General features: G+C 35.6%; 1 protein-coding gene across 3 annotated transcripts in view; it reads right to left on the bottom strand.

Annotated features, from left to right (window-relative positions):
• The window catches only part of LOC150093092 (fibronectin type-III domain-containing protein 3A-like), a 557,362-nt gene that overhangs the window by 455,769 nt on the left and 78,234 nt on the right, over positions 1-23,359 (bottom strand). The window contains exon 1 of one of the 3 annotated variants that reach the window (XM_090414069.1): positions 19,221-19,353. The exons of the other annotated variants lie outside the window; for them this stretch is intronic. The gene's annotated coding sequence lies outside the window, so the exon portion shown is untranslated. Of the gene's footprint in view, positions 1-19,220; positions 19,354-23,359 lie in introns of those variants that run through there. 3 annotated transcript variants of the gene reach the window in all.

The following is a 23,359-nucleotide window of genomic DNA, read 5'->3' on the forward strand; positions in this document are numbered from 1 at the left end:
CCCATTTGGTATACAAATGACCCCGCAAATGAAGATAGATACACTACTATTTGCAGATGATCAAATAGTATTAGCTACATCAGAAGATGACTTACAAAGATCATTAAAATCATTAAATGATATCTCAAAGCAATATAATATGACAATATCCAAAGAAAAAACAAAAATAATGGCATTCAAAGGAGAAAACCCAATAAGAAGTAAAATAGTGATAGATAATAAAATACTAGAACAAGTAAACACTTTCAGATACTTGGGATGTGATCTATCATACGAAGAAGAAAAAGACACAGACACTAAAATATCAAACTTTGTCAAAGTAAATGGCATAATAAACAGTATATTTAAGCCATCCCTGGTACAAAAACACACTAGAATCAGACTATATAATGTCTTGTCAAAACCAACTTTACTATACGGAAGCGAAACATGGACCATGAAAAGGAAAGATGAAAAACGAATTCAAACAGCAGAAATGAAGTTCCTCTGAAAAACAGCTGGATATACCAAGTGGGACCACAAAACAAATGAAGAAATCTTACAATCCCTAAAAATCAAACCAATTAATTATAACATAAGACAGTATAAACAAAAATGGCTAGAACATTTAAATCGAATGGACAACAGCAGACTACCAAAAATATTATACAGATACAAAATAAGTGGAAAAAGAAGAATCGGAAGACCAAGAAAGAGATGGCATGAGACCGGAACAGGCAATATGGCCTATATTCCATGTTAGGAAGAAGAAGAAGATATGTACTAGTGTGGAAGTTCACATAACATCCATTGTGAGTAATTAATTTTTTGTCTTTTTTATATGTCTGTAAGTCGATGACTTATAAAAATTGTTGAGTTGTATTGTTCATCATCATCATCAAATTCCTGCCATGTACCCACAAGGGGTGTACAGGATATGATAGTACTACATGAAAAAATTATATCATTACTAACTTCCTATCTACAATTTTCCTCCAAATCAGTCTGTTACTTGTCAAGACTCCAACATTATCAGATCTTATATTTCTATTGTCTAACGCACTTTGTACCGTGTCAATCCACCTATATCTTGGTCTTCCTCTGGGTCGTTTTCCTGCCAACCTTGCAGAGAACACTTGTTTTGTTAATCTTTCCTCGCCCATTCTGTTTAGGTGACCATACCACCTGAGATTAGCTCTGCTAAAGCATTCCTGGATGCTGGCAATGTCAAGTTCTTTCCTAATATCCTCGTTTTTAATATGATATTGCCATTGATGCCATCTGTTCACGCCTGTAATCTTTCTCAGGACTCTCATATCTGCGGTCTCTAGTCTTTGGTCAAGTGTTTTACTTCTGACCCAGCTCTCAGATCCATAAGTTAAAACTGGTTTGAACACTGTCTTGTATACAGCTAATTTAGTGTTCCGACTAATTTCTCTCTTATTCCATATGAATTTATTCAATTGACTTCCGACCATACCAGCTTTGATGATTCTGTTGTCTATTTCTATATTTAATTTACCATCTTCACTAAAAATCGTGCCTAAGTAGCTGAAACGTTTTACTTATTCCACAGGTTCTCCATTCACAACACAGTTGACATTTTCAATGATTCTGCCTATTTTCATTGTCTTTGTCTTTTTATTGCTGACCTTCATACCATATCTATTACAACAGTTATTCAATTTAGTCAGAGAATCTTGCAGACTTGTAGCGGATTTATTTAGAAGTATAACATCATCTGCATAAAGCAAAGAGCTGACATTAACATCTCCAATTTTGATATCATGTTTAATACCACTTTCCTTCATAATGTGATCCATATAGATAATGAATAACAGAGGGGATAATGTACATCCTTTTCTCACACCAAATTTAACATTAAACCATCTTCCTGTACTTCCTTCAATTGTAACTGCTGACTTACAACTCAAATAAAGATTAAGTATTGCTTGATATAACACCCCACTGACATCATATAACTGCAGCATATTGCTTTTCTCTTGGCACCTTATCATATGCCTTTTCCAAATCGACAAAACTTAAATACAGATCTTTGTTACATTCCCATGCTTTCTCTGCTATTTGTCGTAAAGTGAAGATCTGATCCTGACAGCCTCTGTTTGGCCTGAATCCAGCTTGTTCTTCGCCAAGCTTTTCTTCCACAATTCTTCTCAGCCGTTTCTCAAGTATACTTGCATAGATCTTGCCAGGAACACTCAGTAGGGAAATACCTCTGTAATTCTCACATTCAGTTTTATTTCCCTTTTTATATATGGGTACTATGAGAGCTCTACTCCAATCATCGGGAATTCGTCCCTCTGTCCAGGCTTTCTGAATTATGCAGTGCAGCCACTGTAAGACTCTTATACCACCATACTTCAGCATTTCTGGTCGAATATCATCTACTCCAGCTGCCTTTCCACATTTCAAGCCTTTGATGGCTTTTTCTACTTCAAGTATGGATATGTATTCCTGACTGCATGCCTGGTCAGTGTTTTTTACAACTGTGCTGTCATCACTGCTTGTTTCATTTAGCAGTTTTTCAAAGTAATTACTCCATACTTTGAGGATATCTTTTTCTCCCATTTTCATGTCACCTTTATCATCTCTAATTCCTTTTACAGCACTCTTTCCTCCATTCCTAAGCTTCTTCAACAACCTCCAGAATATTTTGCCACCTTCTTGATATTTATTTTCTATATTCTTGCCAAAGTCCTCCCATGACTTTTGTTTAGCTAGTTTTACACAGTGTTTAGCATTCTTGCATTTGTCTCTGTATTCTCTAAGAGCACAAGCTGACTTATTTGACAAGAACTTTTGATATGCTTTTTTCTTTTCCTTCACTGCCTCTTTAACTTCCTGTGCCCACCAGGGCGTTCTGATTTTTTTATCCTTGCAGATAACCTCACCACATGCCTCTCTGGCAGAATCAATCAATGTTTTCTTCAGAGTTTGCCACTGAATCTCCAAGGTTTGATTCCTGTTCTCAAACTCTTTCATTTTTTCTTCAATAATCTTTGTGTATTTTAGTCTACAGTTCACATCTGAGTGCTGCTCAACTTTTATTCGCTTTAAAACATTCATACATGTTATTCTTTTCAATATGAAAATCAATTTTATCCTGCTCGACTAAATAGTGATCACTTCCAATTTCAAATCCTCTGTACACTCTGGTGTCCTGCACCAGAGAGAAAACATCACTATCAACAATAACATAGTCAATGAGACTTTTCTTATTCCTAGCCTCTTCTCTCCATGTGAATTTGTGCACATTTTTATGTTGGAACATAGTGTTAGTAATAACCAGTCCATGTCCTGAGCAAAAATCCAACAGATATTTGCCATTATTATTAGCTTTGCTCTTTTCTCCAAATTTTCCCAAAATATTTTTGTATGTCTCACAATCATTTCCTACTCTGCTATTTAGATCCCCAACAAGGACCAACTTTTCCTTTTTCATTGTGTCAGTTGCTTTTTCTAAAGCCTCAAAAAATTCCTCCACTTCAACCTTAGTAGAACCTTCTGTGGGACCATAGGCACAAATAAGTCTCATTGTCCAGTTCCCCATTCTCATATTTGCCCACATCACTCTACTTGAGACTGACTTCCATTCAAGAAGATTACCGTCATATTTTGTGTTGAATACTATGGCTACTCCTTCTTTTCCTTGATTGTGATTGCCTGAATATAACATTTTGTATTTATTGCTCAGAAAGATCTCACCAGTTTTGGTTTTTTTTTGTTTCAGTCACCCCTATTATGTCGATCTGGTACTTATCTAATTCCTCAGCTAGCTCCATTTCTTTGCCATTCAGGCTTCTTACGTTGATAGTACCAATCTTTAACTCTGATGATGTTGAGTTGGGGTTTGTTTTCAGATTTGTTCCAGTAGCTGACTTTTCGCTGTTCACAATGGTTCCCTGGGCGAAAACAACGGGGGCCTTGTTTAACCGGGCGACGCCCCAGCCACCATGAAATTTTGTCATGTTGTACCATCATTTTTTATTTTGGTTTAACCAATAAGAATACAATTTGGTCGCCTAAATCCCAAATTGCCAGCCCATCCTCGTTCGTTCAGTATCCAAGTAGATACCCAACAGGGTGCACCACGAGAAGGTGAGGATTGGACATTAGGTCAGAAGCCCTGGTCAGTTCTCCGCATTCCTTTAAAGGCTATGTGGAGGTCTCCTCTCAGTTATACAGCTTTGATCCTTAAGCTGTATAACTGAGACCTCTGTTGTATTGTTTATTTTTGACCCCTGTTGTATTGTTTATTTTAATAAATATGTTTTACATTTAGAATATGTGGTCTAAATACCAAAAATGAAATCCATAATAATAAATATAATATAAACGGTACTCTTGTGTCAGAAGCAGATGCTGTTATTGAAATAACGAGTACCTGCTTCACTGAGATTTATCAACCAGGTGTATGTAACATGGTGCACAATGCTACCACTACAATGAATGAAGAAATAGAGGTGCATAAAAAAATGAAGTTCAACAGCTGTTGCATAATCTGGATATCAATTCAGCAATAGGGTCAGATGGGATATCAACATGTGTGCTAAAGGAATGCTCAGCCAAAATGGCTCAGCTCTTGATATGTTTGTATAACTTGAGTCTCAACTCAAGAAAGATCCTACAAGAATGGAAAGATTTCACAAGATTTCATGCTAACTCAACTTTACAGTCTAAAGAAAGTTTGGACCACTGCTGTTTAATCTGTTCATTAACGATATAGGGAAGGATCTAAGTGGAACAGTTCATTTGTTTCGCTGAGGATGCAAAGTTGGGTAGGGCGACAGCGAATGCAGAAGATGGAGTTCTGGGCTAAGGAGAATGGATGTCAATTTAATGTGAAAAAATGTAAGGTTATGCATTTTGGGGTGAAAAGATTAGCAGCAGTATACCACACTGGTGGAACTGTACTCCAAGAGATTGATGAGGCCAGGGACTTGGGAGTGTTGGTGGATAGGGGGATGAAGTTTAGGGAGCACATTGCAAAAGTAGCTAAATCAGCTCATCAACTCACTTGGTTGTTGAAAAATACCTTAACAAGCAGAGACAAGCAAGTTATTGTACCTCTGTACCGAGCCCTGATAAGACCTCATCTCGACTACTGTGCCCAGATTTGGTCACCTCGGTTCCTTCTTGATGGGGAGGAGGAGGTGGTAGGATCCAGAGGCGAGTGACTAAGATGATAGCAGGTCTATGGAATGAACCATATGAGAGCAGGTTGAAGATTTGTGGGTTACAGAAACTAGTTGATAGGCGGAAAAGGGGAGATATGATTGAGACATTCAAATTGCTAAAAGGATTCTATAGGATTAATTCAGAGGATATTTTTGAGATCAGGACTGGTGGTGGGAGAACTAGGGGACACCTATGGAAGCTGGGCAAGAGTGTGGTTAGCAGGGGTGTTAGAGCTGGGTTCTTTACTTTTAGAGTGGTAAATGAGTGGAATAAGCTGCCAGAGTCTGTTGTGGGTGCTATGACAGTGAGCGAGTTCAAGGCAAGGTATGATTGTGAGAATGTCGAATAGTTGTGTGGACATGATGTTTAGGGCCTCCCTCGATGAGTGTAAGGACTCCCTGGAGTAGCCCGAAATAATAATAATAATAATAATAAAATAGCACCAAAAATAATTACTAAATTTCATGGTACCAATACAAGGAAAATGACGCCAAAGGCTACCTTGTTCACCAAGTTCAGCATGAGGGATTTTTACATTTTTTTTTTTTTTTGGTTCCCAAGGTTATTCATTGCTGAGAAGTAATGGTTTATGACATGAACAAGTGTGCAAGAGAAGAGAGAGCCGTAAATGTGCGAGTGCAAGAAATGCAAGTCATGTAGAAAGTCTGAGAACAAAGTGATTAATATTTACGATGTAAAGAAAGGTAGCAAAAATGCTATTGAGAATGTTGAATGAGTGAATGATAATGCATGAAATATGTGAGCATGAAAGAAGTGGTTGAAAGTACTGTGGATGATGAGGTGACAGTAAGGAATGAAATAGCACACTTACACAGCATCCTTCACAGGACAAAACACCAGTTAGGCTTATTAGAGAAACGACTGTTGTGTGGTATATGTAAGGAGCAAGAATGAAAGCAAAAATGAATGAGAAACTGGGAATAAGAAGAAGGTATTGTATGGAGATTTGATGACAGGAGGCATACTTAATGTGACAAAAGCATGTTTCTCAAGTGCAAAGATCAAGAATGTCAGTAAAGTTGTTAATTTGCAGAGGGGAAAAGGGAAAGAACTGATTGTTTTGGCTAACAAAAATTATTTGAAAGGTGAAAAATATGAGTGAGAGAAGATATGAAAGAGTTACTGATAAAAATGAAAAAGAAGACTGAGAAAGTAAAGATTGTAAGTCTGCTGCCTCGGTATAACAGTACTGAATTAAGAATGAGTCAATGAGAAGATTCAGCAGGAGGAGAGGAATGGTGTGCAGTTTATAGATATATGAAGTGAACTTGACTGATGAAAGGACTTGTACTTCCTGGACTACATTTGAATGGTTTCGGAGTTAGGTGTGGTGACAGGGTTGTTTAGTGAGAGGATGAAAGTGCGAAATCTCAGAAACTAAAACTACTGGGTCCAGGGATGCAGTCAAGTGCAGTTGCAGCCACCTCTGAAAGAAATAAGAGTATGTATAAAAATGATAAAGTGATACTGAATGTGATTTCAGATTTCAAATCAGAATGGATTGGTAATGACATTACAACAGATCAAGGGGAATATTGAAATACATGTAAATGAATGCCAGAAGTATTGGAAATAGGAGAGAAGAGTTTTTGGCATTGGTGTAGTTTAATGGCCAAAAATTATAGGCATCAGTGAGACCTTGTTGACAGAAAATGATATAGTTACAGGAATAGAATGTAAAGGGTACTGCATTTTCAGGGAGCATACAGGGAGTGGTACAAGAAGTGGGGTACTACTGCTGATGATAGCCGAAGAACTACAACCAACAAAATTAGAAGTTAAAATAGGATTTCAGGTCTGGGGGAGATGGTCTGTTTGAGACTATCTCGTACAAGATAGAGGCTAATAAGACAAGCACCTATGAAACGATAGGCACCGAACAAGGGTTTTCGAGGAAACTATTCAACATTTGACCAACTAGCAGAACTCAGCTGGGAACACTATAAAGACCTATATCGTTGTTTTGTGGACTTTAAACAAGCTTTTAATAACATCAATAGAGAAATTCTTCTTTAAGTTCTACTTAAAGAAAAAGCAATAGATAAATATATAATACAGTTTCTGATAAAATATTATTCTAAGACAAATACAATAATTAAAAAGGACATACTCATAATAGAACCCCTAGAGATCCAAAAAGGAGTAATGCAAGGATGTCCACTATTCCATGCCTATTCAACATAATAATGAGCCTGGAATCAATATCCAAGGTTTAAATATAAATAATATCAAATATGCAGATGATCTTGTTCTTATTGCAAGAACCAAAAATGAATTACAAAGATAGATAAACAAAGTAAATGAAACCTGTAAAATATATGATGTAATAAATATACAAAAGACCAAAGTGATGAAAATAGGGAGGAACAAAATTAACATCTCAGTCACCCTAAATAGAGAATAAATAGAACAAGTAGATGACTTCATATATCTTGGATCAAAACTAACAGAAACAACAGATGCACTCGAAACAATTAAACACAGAATAGCGATAGGATGGACCATCATGGGAAAATTACGGAAAATCTGGTAAACAAACAAGATATCTAAACAGGCCAAAATCAAATTATATGAACCAATAATTATACCAACAGTTATCCATGGAGCAGAAGTATGGACAATTAAGAAAAGAGAAGAAAAAACTGTTGGTTTGAAATGAAATGCTTAAGAAAAATAAATAAAACAAGTTGGATAGAAAAGAAAACAAATAGCACAGTTAGACAAGAATTGTCGCATAAGACAATATTAGAAAAAAATCAGAAAATAATAATTGAGATGGTTTGGCCACGCTGCACACAGACTACCTAACATCCTAATAAATACTTTTACAACCAAAAAAAGAAGACCTGGGAGACAAAGAATCACCTGGCTGAAATCAATAAAGAACATTTCAGGATGTAGAACTATAATGAATTTTGAAAAGCAAGGAATAGAGAAGACTGGAAGATCCTGCTCAATGGAAGACTGAACCCATCTTAGATGGAAGATATATATATATATATATATATTGTTAGTTGCTGCTATAGACCAAGGGGTCCACAGGAAGATATGAATGCTATGCATAGGCAGATTAGCACAATAAGTGAAGGCCAAGCAATTATTATGGGAGACTTCAACAATGGGAATATAGACTGGAGGGAAGAAAGGAGGACATGGCAAGACGGAAGTGGAATTTATATAGTTGCTAAGAGATAATTACTTGAAACAGCGTGTCATGGAGAGGGCCAGAGTTTGAGAGTGCTGAAAAAGTCCAGAGTTTAATATTACCAGATATTATCTGGTAATAGCATCAAAGATATTACCAGATAATATCCTGAATTTTCCAGAACATCCTTGTTCTGGAAAACTGCTAAACATGTGGAATTCTCTGTCAAGAAATGATTTATGAACTATAAAGCTGAAATTATGACAGACTTTTTAAGCAGTCAGATCAAACCAAACTTGAAGATACATATAATGGTATAATAACATTTTTAAGTAGTCATATGTGTGTAAATGATGTAAATAAATCATTAATTTATATCAGTTGCACAAACAAAAAAGTTATCCTGAACAGCTTGGCTCAAGAACATGCCAACCAGTTTGGTTGTAAAAACACCATTAAAAGTTCTTTTCCATTTCAGAAATGAGAATTATCACATTTACAGATAACTGTAGTATTAACTAATGTAGCTCTTTACTTTTGTTTTTAGCATGTGACTTATCTTAGCATTCCATACACCACTATCACTAAATTTAATAATTTTAATCATAGTATTTATTTAATGCAATAGGTGTACGAGTCCTTTTCACTGGAAGCAACAGCACCCTTAACTTGAATTTTATCTGTCATTATTAACAACAAAAAATATAATAATAATAATTGTAAACAGTTTATAATTCATAGTGAAACATGGAGATGCAGCAAGCAACAACTTCATGAACTAAACAGTTCATGAAAACTGCACTTCGGCTGATTCAAAGCAGTTTCATATCACTAAAACCGTTGTAGGGATGAATGTACATAATATATAAATGGACACTGGTCAAAATTAAAAGTGTCATATGAACAAATGCAGTGTCATATAAATGGGCATTAGTCATAATTGAAAAGTGTCATATGGCAGGGTATTACTGCACTGAATTAGATAAGTAGGTGGCTGACAGTTAGGTATGAGAAAGTGGTAGATGATGATGAATCTACTGGATTTAACGTGACCTGTGGTGTTCTCTATGGAACAGTCCTTGGACCATTGTTCAATCCATATATTAATAATAGTAGGAAGTGCCTAATATCTTGACCAAGCCTTGCATTATTAAGTATTAGGAAGAATGATTTTAATAACTTCAAACAGTGGGCAAATTATAATGGATCTGTAGTATCATGTGATAACGTGTTCACACTCCAATTCCAATCACTTTGGCATCGGAATATTATAATGATGGGATTATGTTACAAGAAATTGATGAGGCTAGGGATCTTAGAGTTATGATGAATAAGAAACTGAAGTGTTCAAGGGTCACATTTCAAAATTCTAAATCCAATACATCTCGGAGGATAATTGCAATGTTGAAATTCACACAGACACGTAAGGATAAGGAAGTTATTTTTTGCCTCTTTACAAGACCTTGATACAACCACACCTGGACTACTGTGCACAGGTTTAGTCTCTTGGGTTTGGAAAGGGCAGAGAAGTGGGAAAGGTACAAAGAAGAAAACAAAAGATGATATCAGGATTATGGAATGTAGAGTATGAGGTCAGATTGAAAGTATGTGGACTGCAGACAATTCGTAAACAGGAGAAAGAGGTGTCATATGACAGAGGCATATAAATTTCTGAAAGAGTGTTATAGGTTATCAACTTATAAAATTTTTTTCATTATAAGGAAGGTGAGGAAAGGATAAAGGGGGCAACATGGAAGTTAACTTTCTGTGCAGTTAAGAAATGGGTGATGAAAGCTAGATTTCTTTTTCTCTCTCTCTCTCTCATAGAGAGTGAGTGACTGGAATAATTTGCCTCGTGAAATAGTGAGTGCATCCAGTGTGACTGATTTGAACAGAAGGTATGACATAATATTTCTTAAAATATTTCAAAAAATATATGGTGTATAAACAACACTAAGAGAGAAAAAAATAAATTTATTAAACTCACTAATATTTCACTGGGTTTCAAACCAGTATCATCACATCAAAATTATAACTTTGATAAACATAACACTAAACTATGTAATTGATAGTTAAGAATTGCTAACTCGTAATTCTCATCATGTTTCTCTGATTGGTCTCCAGCATTTGAATTCTCTCTCTCTGGATAGTGTCCAAATCTCTGATTCATTGGTAAGAATTGGTAGGATGCACTGGTTAAAATCCTTTCTCTTTAGAATTAAGGGTAGGGTGCTCCTAAAGATATTTTGGTTTTTATCAAATGCACTCCATGCCAGTTTCAAGCATCTGTCTCTTTCTGTCTTGATTCTGCCATCATTTGTAATCTTTTGAACCAGATAGATGTAGTTATTCACATTATCCAGCATTATATTCTTAACATAAATATATATATATATCTGCCTCTTTCTTTAAAGGTTACACGGTGATCAGCATTCATATTTACGAATTTAGGGAAACAAAACACACGTGTTGAAATGATTATTTTACTTATTATTAATAAAATAACAGTTGATGTTTCGACCTCTGTATTGAGGTCATCATCAGAAAGATACATGTGTATATGAAAACAAGCTACATGCTCTTGCACTCTATAAAGGTAAATTGAATCTAAGCTGTTAATTTACTTAGCCTGACAGCTAGTGGTTAAAAAAAAAAAAAAAACCAACAATAACCCTGCTCTAAGATTTTCTTCTGGACTTGTATAGTTCAGGCTACTATTGAATGTTACAAAAAAAAAAAAAAAAAAAAAAAAACCTTCACCAAGTCTGTTGTACTGAGATTTTTCCTTGTCTTGTTCTGATTGCAAATTGGTCCTCCACATTCTTGGAATGCTTAGACCATCATTTTTGTTCAGGTTAGGATTGTGTTTGAGGATTTCACATGCTTCTTTAAATTTCCTCTTAAATCAGGATTGGTGCAGTGTAGGGACTTGTTACCTTTCCAATCAATTCTGTGGTATGTCTGGAGTGCATGGTCTGAAAGCTGGTTTTTCCAAAATGGAGGTATTTAATGTGTCATTTGTGTTCGTCCTTTTAATTGGGATGGTTCAACCTGTTTTCCCTATGTATGGTAAGTGACATGTGCATTGTATTTTGTAAACCCCTGAGTGGGCTGGGTGTGGAAGAGGATCTCTGGAAGAACCAAGTAGGTGTCTTAATTCTGTCGGGGGTTTGAAGGTGGTTTTGATGTTGTATTTGTGTAGTGTTCTGTCTATTTTTTTTGAAATGCCTCTAACATAAGGTTGGCAATGGCATTCCTGAAATCTTTTTTGTTTTTAGTGGTGTGTCTGTGGAGGATCTTGTGAATAGTTTTTTGCTGTATCCATTTTTATAAATGCATGGTTGATGATCTCGTATTCCTAGTTTAGAGCTTGCACATTTGAACCAATAGTTTGAGCTCTGTGTTTAAGGGTGCTTATAACACCTAGTTTTACTATATCCATTTTTTATAAATGTATGGTTGATGATGGGTATAGTTCGCCCACCGTTTGTAGATCTCTCTTTGGCATTTTGCCAAGAATAGTCGATTCATGCTGAAGGGGAGAAAGAAATAAAGGATGTATGAATTGGTCACCAACATGCAAAATCACGTGCTTTCTTGTCTGTCGTTGTACTAGTACTAGCTTGATTTTTGTATATTTTTTTATTATTACTTTGTATGATGGATCCAGTACAGTCAACAAGTTCTGTTGTTAAACGTTTCAATAGCTCTTGCAAAAGAATACTGAATAATGTGCTGACATTCTGCGAAAAAGAATCGTCTCCTTGTTCCCCTTTCTCAAGTCATAAAACGTGCAAGTGCAATTATGGGTGCATCGGAGTCGACTGTTAAAAGAATTCATAGGGAATCAAAAGGTGAAGGTAAGCCAAAATTTAAATCTCCTAAAAAAAAAAAAAGCGCCAGAGTAAAGAAAACCATCAAAGCTGTAGCTTTGAATGATTTTGATGTAGACGTTACAAGAAGAACTATTCACGAATTTTACGTGGTTGAGAAAAGAGTGCCAACTGTTCCGAAATTGATTCCTGTGCTTAAAGAAAAAATTTATTTTCCTTGGAAAAGAGAAACTTTAAGGAAAATACTTCATGAAATCAGATTTTGTTTTAAAAAGTCCCACAATAAAAGGAAACTTATCATGGAGCGAAGTGACATTGTTTTATCTAGACCACAGTATTTGAGAGCAATAAGATGTTTCAGGGAGGAAAAAAAACCGATTGTGTATCTAGATGAAACTTGGATTGATAGTAATTTAAATTATGGAAAATGTTGGCAGTCTAAAGAAGAATGTGGAGTGCTACAAACTGGAAATGCCTTGTGGCTCATAATAATTTTGTGTGCGGGTGGAGAAATGGATTTTTTACCGAATTCAAACTTACTATACAAAGCCAATTACCATAGGCAAATGAATTCTACGATCTTCGAAAAGTAGGCAGAAGAAAAACTGATTCCAAACCTTCCTAAAAATGCTGTTATTATAATTGATAACGCTTCATATCACTCTATTCGATCAAACAAAGTTCCAAATTGGTCTAATAAAAAGCAAGTTCTTATGGATTGGCTCTCTGCAAATAACATTTCTCATTCCCCAGATATGCAAAAAATTGAATTGCTTAATTTGGTCAAAAGAAACTCGCCCACAATTAAACTATTTAAATTCGACACGATGCTCAAAGAGCATGGATTTCTAGCTTTGATACCACCATATCATTGCGATATTCATACTATTGAGTATGTTTGGGCAGAAGTGAAAAGTTTCATTCGCCATCATAACGTAACTAGAGATATTGACATATCGAAACTTTTTAAGCTTTCAGAACAGGCGATTGAAAGTATTACAGTTCAAAACTGTGGAAAATATTGCTTTCATGTCACCTCATTGGAAAATATGTATTGGGACAGAGACGGAATTATCGAAGAATTATGCGAATCTTTGGTGATCAGTTTAAGTGAAAGTGATGGCGATTCGGACATCGATTCAGATGACTATGAAGATTAAAAGGATTTGATAATGGTATTTTTTTCCAACCTTTTTTTGCATGGGTTTGTTAAAAGATTCACAATAAGTCATAAATAATTAATCGGTTTAGGACATTAAGGTGTCTCAGTTCTCTCAACTGTAAGTTTAGAATATCTAAGTTCATTTGAAAAAAATTCTGTTTTTCTGTATAATTATTTTTATTTTATAGAAAACTTTCTTAAAAATAAACTTAGTTAAATTTTTGTTTTATGCTATACCTTTTTTAATTTTGTTAATACTCTATGTACATTTTTCCAACTGTTATACAAGCAAAATAGTTACACTTTAAAAACAACAATGTTCGTAAAAGAAAAGCTAAATTTTCCGACCTGTAATAATAAACAAACACATCCCAGAAGACAGATTGATTATCCTATTATCGGAATGGATTCTCCTTTTTCTGACATGCACAGAAGTGTCAAGGGGCCTCTAATCGGTGGGTGAACTATAGATGCTAAGTTTTTTTTTTTTTCGTGCCTCGTGGATCTGTTCCCCTCTAAATAACACAACATTTCATAAACAAAATTAAAAACATTACACTCAATGACCAAGATTTATTAGTCAGCTTTGACATAACTTCCCTTTTCACCAATGTCCCGATCAATGATACTATTATTCTCCTACAGAACATATTTCCACACGACATCACAGCCCTCTTTGCCCAAGTACTCCGCTCCAGATATTTTGTGTAGAAAAACAATTTTTACCTTCAAAAAGAAGGTACAGCCATGGGCTTACCATTCCCCCCCCCCCAATAGCTAACTTTTATATGAAAGACTTTGAGCAACAAGCGCTAGAGTCAGCATGCCTAAAGCCCAAAATTGGCTCAGATACGTCGATGATATGCTCATCATTTGGCTCCACAACCGTGAAGCAAGCACTAAATACACTCCTTAGCGACCTGAACAAATAACACAAATATATCCAATTCACCACTGAAATTGGAAAAAAAAAAAAAAAAAAAAAAAAAAAAAAAACTCTCTTCCTTTCCTAGACACACTCATCACACGTCTTCCCTCAGGCTGTCTCTCCTTCTCAGTCTACCGCAAACCTACACACACAGACCAGTACATACACAAAAATTCTTACTACCACCCAACACAAAAACTAGGTGTCATAAGCACCCTTAAACACAGAGCTCAAACTATTGGTTCAAATGTGCAAGCTCTAAACTAGGAATATGAGATCATCAACCATACATTTCTAAAAAATGGATACAGTGAAAAACTATTCACAAGATCCTCCACAGACACGCCACAAAAAACAAAAAAGATTTCAAGAATGCCATTGCCATACCTTATGTTAGAGGAATTTCAGAAAAAATAGACAGAACACTACACAAATACAACATCAAAACCACCTTCAAACCCCCGACAAAATTAAGACACCTACTTGGTTCTTCCAGAGATACTCTTCCACACCCAGCCCACCCAGGGGTTTACAAAATACAATGCACATGTCACTTACCATACATAGGGAAAACAGGTTGAACCATCCCAATTAAAAGGACGAACACAAATGACACATTAAATACCTCCATTTTGGAAAAACCAGCTTTCAGACCATGCACTCCAGATATACCACAGAATTGATTGGAATGGTAACAAGTCCCTACACTGCACCAATCCTGATTTAAGAGGAAATTTAAAGAAGCATGTGAAATCCTCAAACACAATCCTAACCTGAACAAAAATGATGGTCTAAGCATTCCAAGAATGTGGAGGACCAATTTGCAACCAGAACAAGCCAAAGAAAAAAAGAAAAATCTCAATACAACAGACTTGGTGAAGGTTTTTTTTTTTTTTTTTTTTTTTTTTTTTTTTAACATTCAATAGCAACCTGAATTGTACAAGCCCAGAATAAAATCTTAGTATGGGAGGACTTTAGCACTGTAGTTTTTTTTTTTTTACCACTAGAGGTCCGGCTAAATAAATTAAGAACTTAGATTCAATTTACCTTTATAGAGTGAAGAGCATGTAGCTTGTTTTCATATATACGTGTCTTTCTGATGATGACCTCAATACAGAGGTCAAAACGTCAATTGTTATTTTATTAATAATAAGTAAAATAATCATTTCAACACGTGTGTTTTGTGTCCCTAAATTTGTAAATATGAATATATATATATTTGACTTATCTGTGAAACTATTGTACATTACTTTAGCCTTCTCCAAGTTCATCTTCAATCCAATCCCACTTCTTTACTTTTGTGCACTAGTTCCCGAATCATGTTTTGCAATTCAGGTGGAATATTGTCAAAAATAACAATGTCATCAGCAAAACACAGATGGGTAAGGTGGTCATTAATTTTGATTCCTTCTCAATTTTATCTTTTCCTTCTAGAAAAACACTGTAGTGCTGCATTAAAAAAGCTTTGGTGATATGTCACCTTGGCATATCTCCCATGTAATTTTTACAGGTTTTGTATCTTCAAAATGCCTGAATGCTGCTATTACATTCTCATAGATGTTGCCAATAATTCTAATGTAGTTATCATCTATAGAACAAGACTTCAAGGGAGTTAATGATGAACAATATTCTTATAGAATGAAATGCTTTTTACATAGACAATGAATGCCAAGCAGAGTGGCAGTCTGTATTCGTTGGACCTCTCTATTAGTTCTTGTAGTACATGCAGTGCCTCCCTCTGAAACCTGATTGTTCATGTAGCTGAGTAAAGGACTTACTCCAGGTAAGTCCTTTACTCCAGTGCAATAGCACTCCTGTGAACATGTTGTAAATTACAGGTAAGAGGCTATCAGGTTTATAGGTTTTTTTTTTTTTTCAGGTCTTCTCTGTTGCCTTTTTCATGTAAAAGAATTACTATAGCATTGTTTTCACTCCATGAGAATTTGGCCTTCATCAAGGCATTTAGTAAACAGTTGGGCAGTACTGTCTCTACCTCTGGACTAGCAGTTTCTAAGATGTCTGTAGTGATACTCTTGTCCCTTGGGGCTTTTCCCTGGTCCATTTTCTTGATAGCATGGATTGATAGGTATATTGATAGGATTGGTGGTGCTTTTTCCTTAGTATGATTTTTACTGTACCATTATCATCTATACCACACAGTTTTCCATAGAATTCTTCTACAATCTTCAAAATGTCCTTTCTATTTTTAGTAACTTTGCCATCATTATGTGCTTCCTTCCATTTCCCAGTTAATGTCATGTGCTGCACAGGCTGTGGTTATTCTCAATTGTTTTCTTAATAAGCTTCTTGTAGTTTCTTATATCCACTTCCATAAAGTCTTGCAAAGTTCAGCATACTCTACTGCAGATGACGATTTTCTGTGTTGAGCTTCACATATTGTTTCGTTTTTTTAATAAGAGTACTATGGTCTTTTGTGAAAGCACTTTTTTCATCTATCAAATTATCATTTTCCATCCTTCTAATTGTGTGTTCAGGGACATTTTACATCACACCATTTGACAATCACTGCCTGTATGTTGAACTGGTTCAGAACAGCACAGTCTTGGATGATTTTTTTTTTTTTTTTGTTAATTAAGATGTAATCAATTTCATTTCTCTCCATTACTGTGAGGCCATGTCCACTTCCTGTTTGTTTGTTTGTTTGTTAAAGGAGTTCATAATGAAGAGTTTTTCTGATTCTACAAATTCTACTAGAAGGTTGCCACATTCGTATTTTTCACCATAGCCAAATTTACTAACTGATGTTTCATCTTCTTGTTGTTGACCAATCATTGCATTCAAGTCTCCCATGATAATTTTGAACCGTGGTTTTCCTTTGTTACTCAGGTGTTGGATTCATTTGTAGAGAGATTAAATTTCATCATCATAATTGTTGGTGGGTGCATATGCCTGAATGAATTGTAACTGATATCGCTTGGACAGCTGGATCATAGCTTTGGCATTCTATCTGAGAAACGTTTGATCTTTAGCATATTGTTCTTCAGTTTCTTATTAATAAATCCTATACCACTATGACACCAACTGTCTCTGCCCCATAGTAGAAGGTGTCCACTATGTAGTTCTATAATGTCTTTCTCTTAGTCCAACAATGTTCCAGTTAATTTCACCAAGTTTGTCCTCCAGTTCAAGAAATCCTAAGTCAGAGAAAAGAAATCAGCACTATCTGCTTTCATGCCCTGGCTGCTACCTTGACCAATCACAATCCAGCTTCTGAATAATGGGGACCAAGTTTTTTGTTGTACTATCATAATTGTGAAAGATGAAGTAATCTTGGAAGACTAGCAATAATCACCATGCTGGCTAGATGGGTTAATGATGTGGACTAGCATTTTCTCAAGTGCAGATGGGACTGGTATATTGCTACAAGTCGATCATCAGAGCCCCCCCCCCCAGCTTTTTTTTTCTTTTTTTTTTTTGATGAAACAGACTGTACCACATGAAGGTGAGGTTGATAGTTGACTAGGAGAAGCTATGTGTTGCACATCCAAGCCCATTATTATTAGAATGAAATAGTATTATGCACAATAGCATATGATGAGAATAAACAAGGATGTGCTGTGGTATGACAACATTATTAAAATTAAAAAATCATTAGATCTGTTTAGAGTAACAGCTTTTAACTTGCCCTTGTATTCTCAATTTAAAACAGTGCACACAAAATATCTTCCATAATGTTTCCCACTGTTGAAAAGGCTAAAATAAATAGTAGTTTAAAAAAAAAAAGTACACAGTTATTTAACAAACTCACAGAGAATAACTAAGAAACTGCCTTTTAATTCCTGGATGAATTTCAGTGAGTGTGCATGCCCTGCCTATGTGCTGCTTTATCCCCACTCTCTTTTACCTGTTAAAAATGCACATCAATCCATCACTGTAGATCCCACATTACTCTCACTTCATATATGACTAGTAAAAGCATGTTTGACAGATACATTCACCTTATCTGACTGTGATACTGTGAATATCTCTATGTGTAAGAGTTCATGATTATTTAAAATTAATAACTTCTCAAAAATTACTTCTTTATTAATTTCTCAGGTGTGGGGCACACACACCTAGCACACCCTGGATGTATGCTCATGTGACACCTCCAAGGACTCATTACAGGAGGGCCATTTCACATAACTGACCACCATTCAATGCTCCCTCTACATATTATTTACTCACGTTGTATCTAGTGGTCACTAATAGTATTTGTCTGTAAATTGTATGTTTTCTGGGCTACTTTTCCTTTGTGTGGATATGTATACACATACATACATACATGTACACACACACCATACATACTCAAGTCTTGACTGCAGGTGTTATTATTATTATGACACACCTCCAGGGAGTCCAAAGATTCATCAAGTGTGCCAACATCATCGAAAGATTGAACCCTTCCAACTACTAACTGCGCTCAAACTTGCTTAACTTTTTTGTGAGCCATTAGTAGCAGAGGCTCGACCAACCTTTGCTGGCATGTATAATAAAAATAATATACACAACGTATGGACACGTGTGCATATGTATATACATACATATGCACACAGCAGCCTATAATGACAGAATATGAAGTTCTCAAATGAATATTTCTGAAAAAATTAAGTTCCATAAACCATAAATTCACACGCTGCCAAACATAATCAACATTTCGCCGTTTAATTTTCGACTGACATATGCATAAATTTGAACAGCCTAATAAAAGATTTTTATTTTCCACAAGTCTACTATTCATCACGAAACCTTCAAGTAGTATTATCGATTGTATAACCTGGTTGCACCCATCAAAGAAAAGCGATTTTTTTTTTTTAATTTTAATTTTTTCCCGCTGACAGTGTTTACGTAACCTTTGGCTAAAATTATATTAATATAATAAGCGAGCAAACTGAATTTTGCTTTAATATTTATTTAAAATCCCATATTTACTAAATAGAACTTGCTGCTTACTGTTTTTGATACGATAATCCCACCAATATTTCTCAAATCTCCACAAAGCTTTAATTCTCGTGATTTAAATTTTAAACGTAACTTCTAAACTTTCCACGATGTTGGCAAAGAGACATTGGCTGTCACGTATCGCTGTAACATACTGCCCTCTAGGAAACAAAAGTACTACCACGCACACCGACTTCCGTGCAAGTTTGGTCAGTTAAAATCAAGTTATTAACAATATAGGGATGACCATGTAAAACTGTAAATGATCATTTATAAAAATGATTATTTACCCATTCCTGTCTACTTCTTTTGAAGATAACAACAAAGTTAAGTGTCACATTAGACGAATTCTGAAATATAATGATCACGTGGATATGCAACTGGGATAAACAGAAATACTCTAACGGCAATTACTGGTTATGCTACTGTTCACTTCCAATAATGTTCCATGCTTTCGCAGTTGTACAAGTTGATTTATTGAGGCATATTCGTTGACAGCACATGTGAGTACACTTAAGTTGCATTATTAAACTGTGAATAATAATTAAATGATAAATTTATAGAAAAAAAACAAGCCACAACTGTGGCAATGAAAAGGTATGCTACTAACGAAGGAAACTGAATAAATTTTGGGAATGAACAATGACTGTGGGCGAAAAGTGAATAATTTATCCAATGATTCAGATATTTTATAAACCACGAAAAAAAGAAGAAGAATGATATCTCAAACATATAAGTTGGTAAGATAATCTATACAGATTTTGTATAGATACGAGATTTTGCAGTTCATGGTTGTGGATAACACGGGTTGTCCCGAGAGAATGGGTGGGGGCGTGGTTATGAAGTGGTCCGGGTTCTCGTGGAATTAGGAATCGGCTTCCGGTGAACGTTTTCAGTGAGAGATGCGAAAAGCAATTCAACATTGTGGGGCCCGTCCTTGATGAATCTGAAACTAGAAGAGCATGAAGAATAGTAATAAATGCACTGTCAGAAAAATTGCATAATGGTTCAAGGCAGAGATGGGGAAATCTTTAATTAAAGACTGAAAAATGCTCCAAGTCGTCGTCGTTAGTCACAGAATATAGTAAACAAATGGAAATATGTGCAATGTGAAACAATTGCTTGTATATGGAGAAATGAAAGCAAATGCATTCCCTCCTTACTTTCACAAAAATAAACGGGAATCTCCCTTTAAGCAGTAACTGCTGCCTACAGTAGTAAATAAAAGTAGTGGATAAACAGAAGTTATATAAAAATCCCAAAGAAACTAGAACCTTTTTGGACAGTTACTACACTATATTCATTGTTATCAAAATTGCATCTCACTTAAGGTTTGATCAAATGAGTGTGTAAAAAAAGCTGTATGTTGCTTAACCCTCATTAAAGTTTTCTTTAAAGGAAAAAAAAAGGTAATTATTTATCTGGTTGAACTTCAGTTTCAAGCAATAAATCATTATTTACACCACTGCTGGTAACTAATATGCTGCAGCAATACTATAAGAGAGGGAAGATCTATGGAAGCTTCCTAAAAGCCATTTATGCCTCTCGCTACAAGATTGTCCCAAAATTTTTCCATGTCACGTAACCCTTTTTTTGTCAGCTGTCTCACTCTCGTATGTTTTGTGGGATAATTTAATTTTAAAATAACTACAAAACTTATGTAAATATAACTCCAGTATTTTAAGATATTATTATCTGAGACCTGTAGGGAGTCAAGGACTCATTGAGGGAGGCTGGAACACCCAAACCAACTGTCATACCATCCCTTAAATTCATTCACACTAGATGTACTCACTACTCCTAAAGGCAAGCCATTCCACTCACTCACTGCTTTCTGGGAGAAAAACCTAGCTCTTACCCCTTTCTTGACTGCAAATAAATTTAAATTCCTTGGATGTCCCCGTGTTCTCTCCCTACCTTCCATGTATAATGAAAAATTTCATCTAATCCTATAACACCCATTTAAAAGTTTATAGACCACTATCATATCACTCCTCTTACCAGAGTCTGCAATCTGTCCTCATAATCTAAATCTCATAGTTCAGATATATTCTTTGCACCATTTCCACTGCTGCTTTATCTCCTTGGAACATGGGAGACCAAATCTGAACACAATAATCCAAGTGTGATCTTATCAAAGCCTTATAAAGTGACTTCCTTATCCTTACATGTTAGCTTAAACATTGCAATTAACCTCTGAGTTATATTTGCAACTTTTGCAATGTGTCCTTTGAACTGAAAATTCCTATCAATCAATACACCAAGATCCCTTGCTCCTTGGTTTCTTTTATCATAACCCTGCTAATATATGCTGCTGGAACTCTAATTATCCCAAAGTGCATAACTTTACACTTACTAACATTAAACTGATAGCCATTTTCATTTGCCCAAATTTCCAGCCTATTCAAATCTTGTAAGTGCTGAATATCAGTAGCATCCCTGATTGCCCTGCCCATCTTTGCATCATTGGCAAACAATTGCACATGTGATATTAGACTCTGCTTGATGTCATTAATCCCATAATCCAAGGACTGAACCCTGAGGTACACCACTGGTCACCTTAAATCTGGCAAATCCACACTCACTGTGTACCACTTTTTGATGTGTCTGTCAACCGTCCCCTGATTCAAGTCAAGAGTTTATATTCCAATCTCATTCTCTAGTTTATGCGACAGCCTTTCATGTAGTATCCTATGAAATGCCTTAGAAAAATCCAACATTATCATTATTGTTGTGTGATGCCTCCAAAGACTCATCAAGGGAGGGCACCTACTCTACAACTGTCTCTCACACTAGTTGGTGAACTACACCAACACCATCTACTGCCCACCACCACTGGTATTTCCACAGATAATCACAAACATCCATGCCCAACGCAGGATTCGAACCTGCAGCCTTTCTAGAGAGTGGATACGCTAACCACTCTGCCAACCAGGCTGGCAATAGCATATCCATTCCCTTTATCCAATTCGGCCATAACATTGTTATAAAATATGAGCGAATTGATAAAACATGACCTTCCTTTAGTAAACCCATGCTGCTCCTTGCAGAGTATAGCTTGTTTGTGAATACATTTCTCTATATGAGTTCTTGCCAGCTTCTCTAAAATCCTCAGAGAAGACCACACCAGAAATACCGATTGGTCGGTAGTTAGACACATCAGTTTTTGCACCACCCTTGTACAATGGAATTATCATGCATTCCCGTGGTATCATTCCTGAGTTAAGTATAACTCAAGTTATACAAACATGTGAAAGGTCTAGCCAATTCAGCTGAACATTCCTTTAGCAAACAGGCTGATATTCCATCTGTCCCCTATAGAGAAATTTTTATCTAGGGTTATGCAACTGCTCTTCAACCTCATTTTTATAACCTCTAACTCTTCATCCAATGTAGCAGTAGCACTGTGCACCATGTTACATACACCTGGTTGATATATCTTAGTAAAGTAAGCACTCATTAACTGAACAATTTTCATTTATATATACATATATGTTCAAAAGCATTGATAAATGTGTCTGTATATAATAGATTCACAAGTAGAATTCTAAAAATAAAAAATAAAAAGTTGGTAGCTTATAGAAATTTTCCTAAAGAAAGAGTAGAATATGAGAGATTTGCCATTCAGGTCAATGATAATACAAGGGAATTTTTCTCCTATGTGGCAAGCACGAAGAAAAATAATTATGGCAGGCTGACACTGGTGGAAGTGATGTAGTATTATTTAATGAACACTTCATCGGTGTAACATACTGAAATGAATGATACTGTGTAACATGTAGAAGGGAGGTAAGTTCTAGGAGAATTAAAGGTGAAAGAATCAGGTGTTACTTGAGTTGTTAATAAGGCTTTGGGAATAGATGACATCACTGCACGTTTAGTAATGTGCAAAAGAGTTAGCTATGCCCTTGACTGATTATTTAATGAAGTTCTGCAGTGGAAAAGGCTCCTAAGGAGTGGAAACAAAGCAAATAGTACTTCTCCACAAGCATGGTTTTCTCAGACAAAGGTTTTCAATTTTAGTTTAGCCTCTATGAGGGTGATGTGAAAAATTCTCAGCTTCGACCATAGATGTCAACACTATCGAAGATTTTTTTTTTTTTTCTAAGTTGGTACATCTATCATAAGTTTCCATGTGAAATTGTAAGTCA

This window comes from Typopeltis vanoorti, chromosome 24 (assembly GCF_054136105.1).
Source record: "Typopeltis vanoorti isolate ZY-2024b chromosome 24, IOZ_Tvanoo_1.0, whole genome shotgun sequence".
NCBI classification, from domain to species: domain Eukaryota; kingdom Metazoa; phylum Arthropoda; class Arachnida; order Uropygi; family Thelyphonidae; genus Typopeltis; species Typopeltis vanoorti.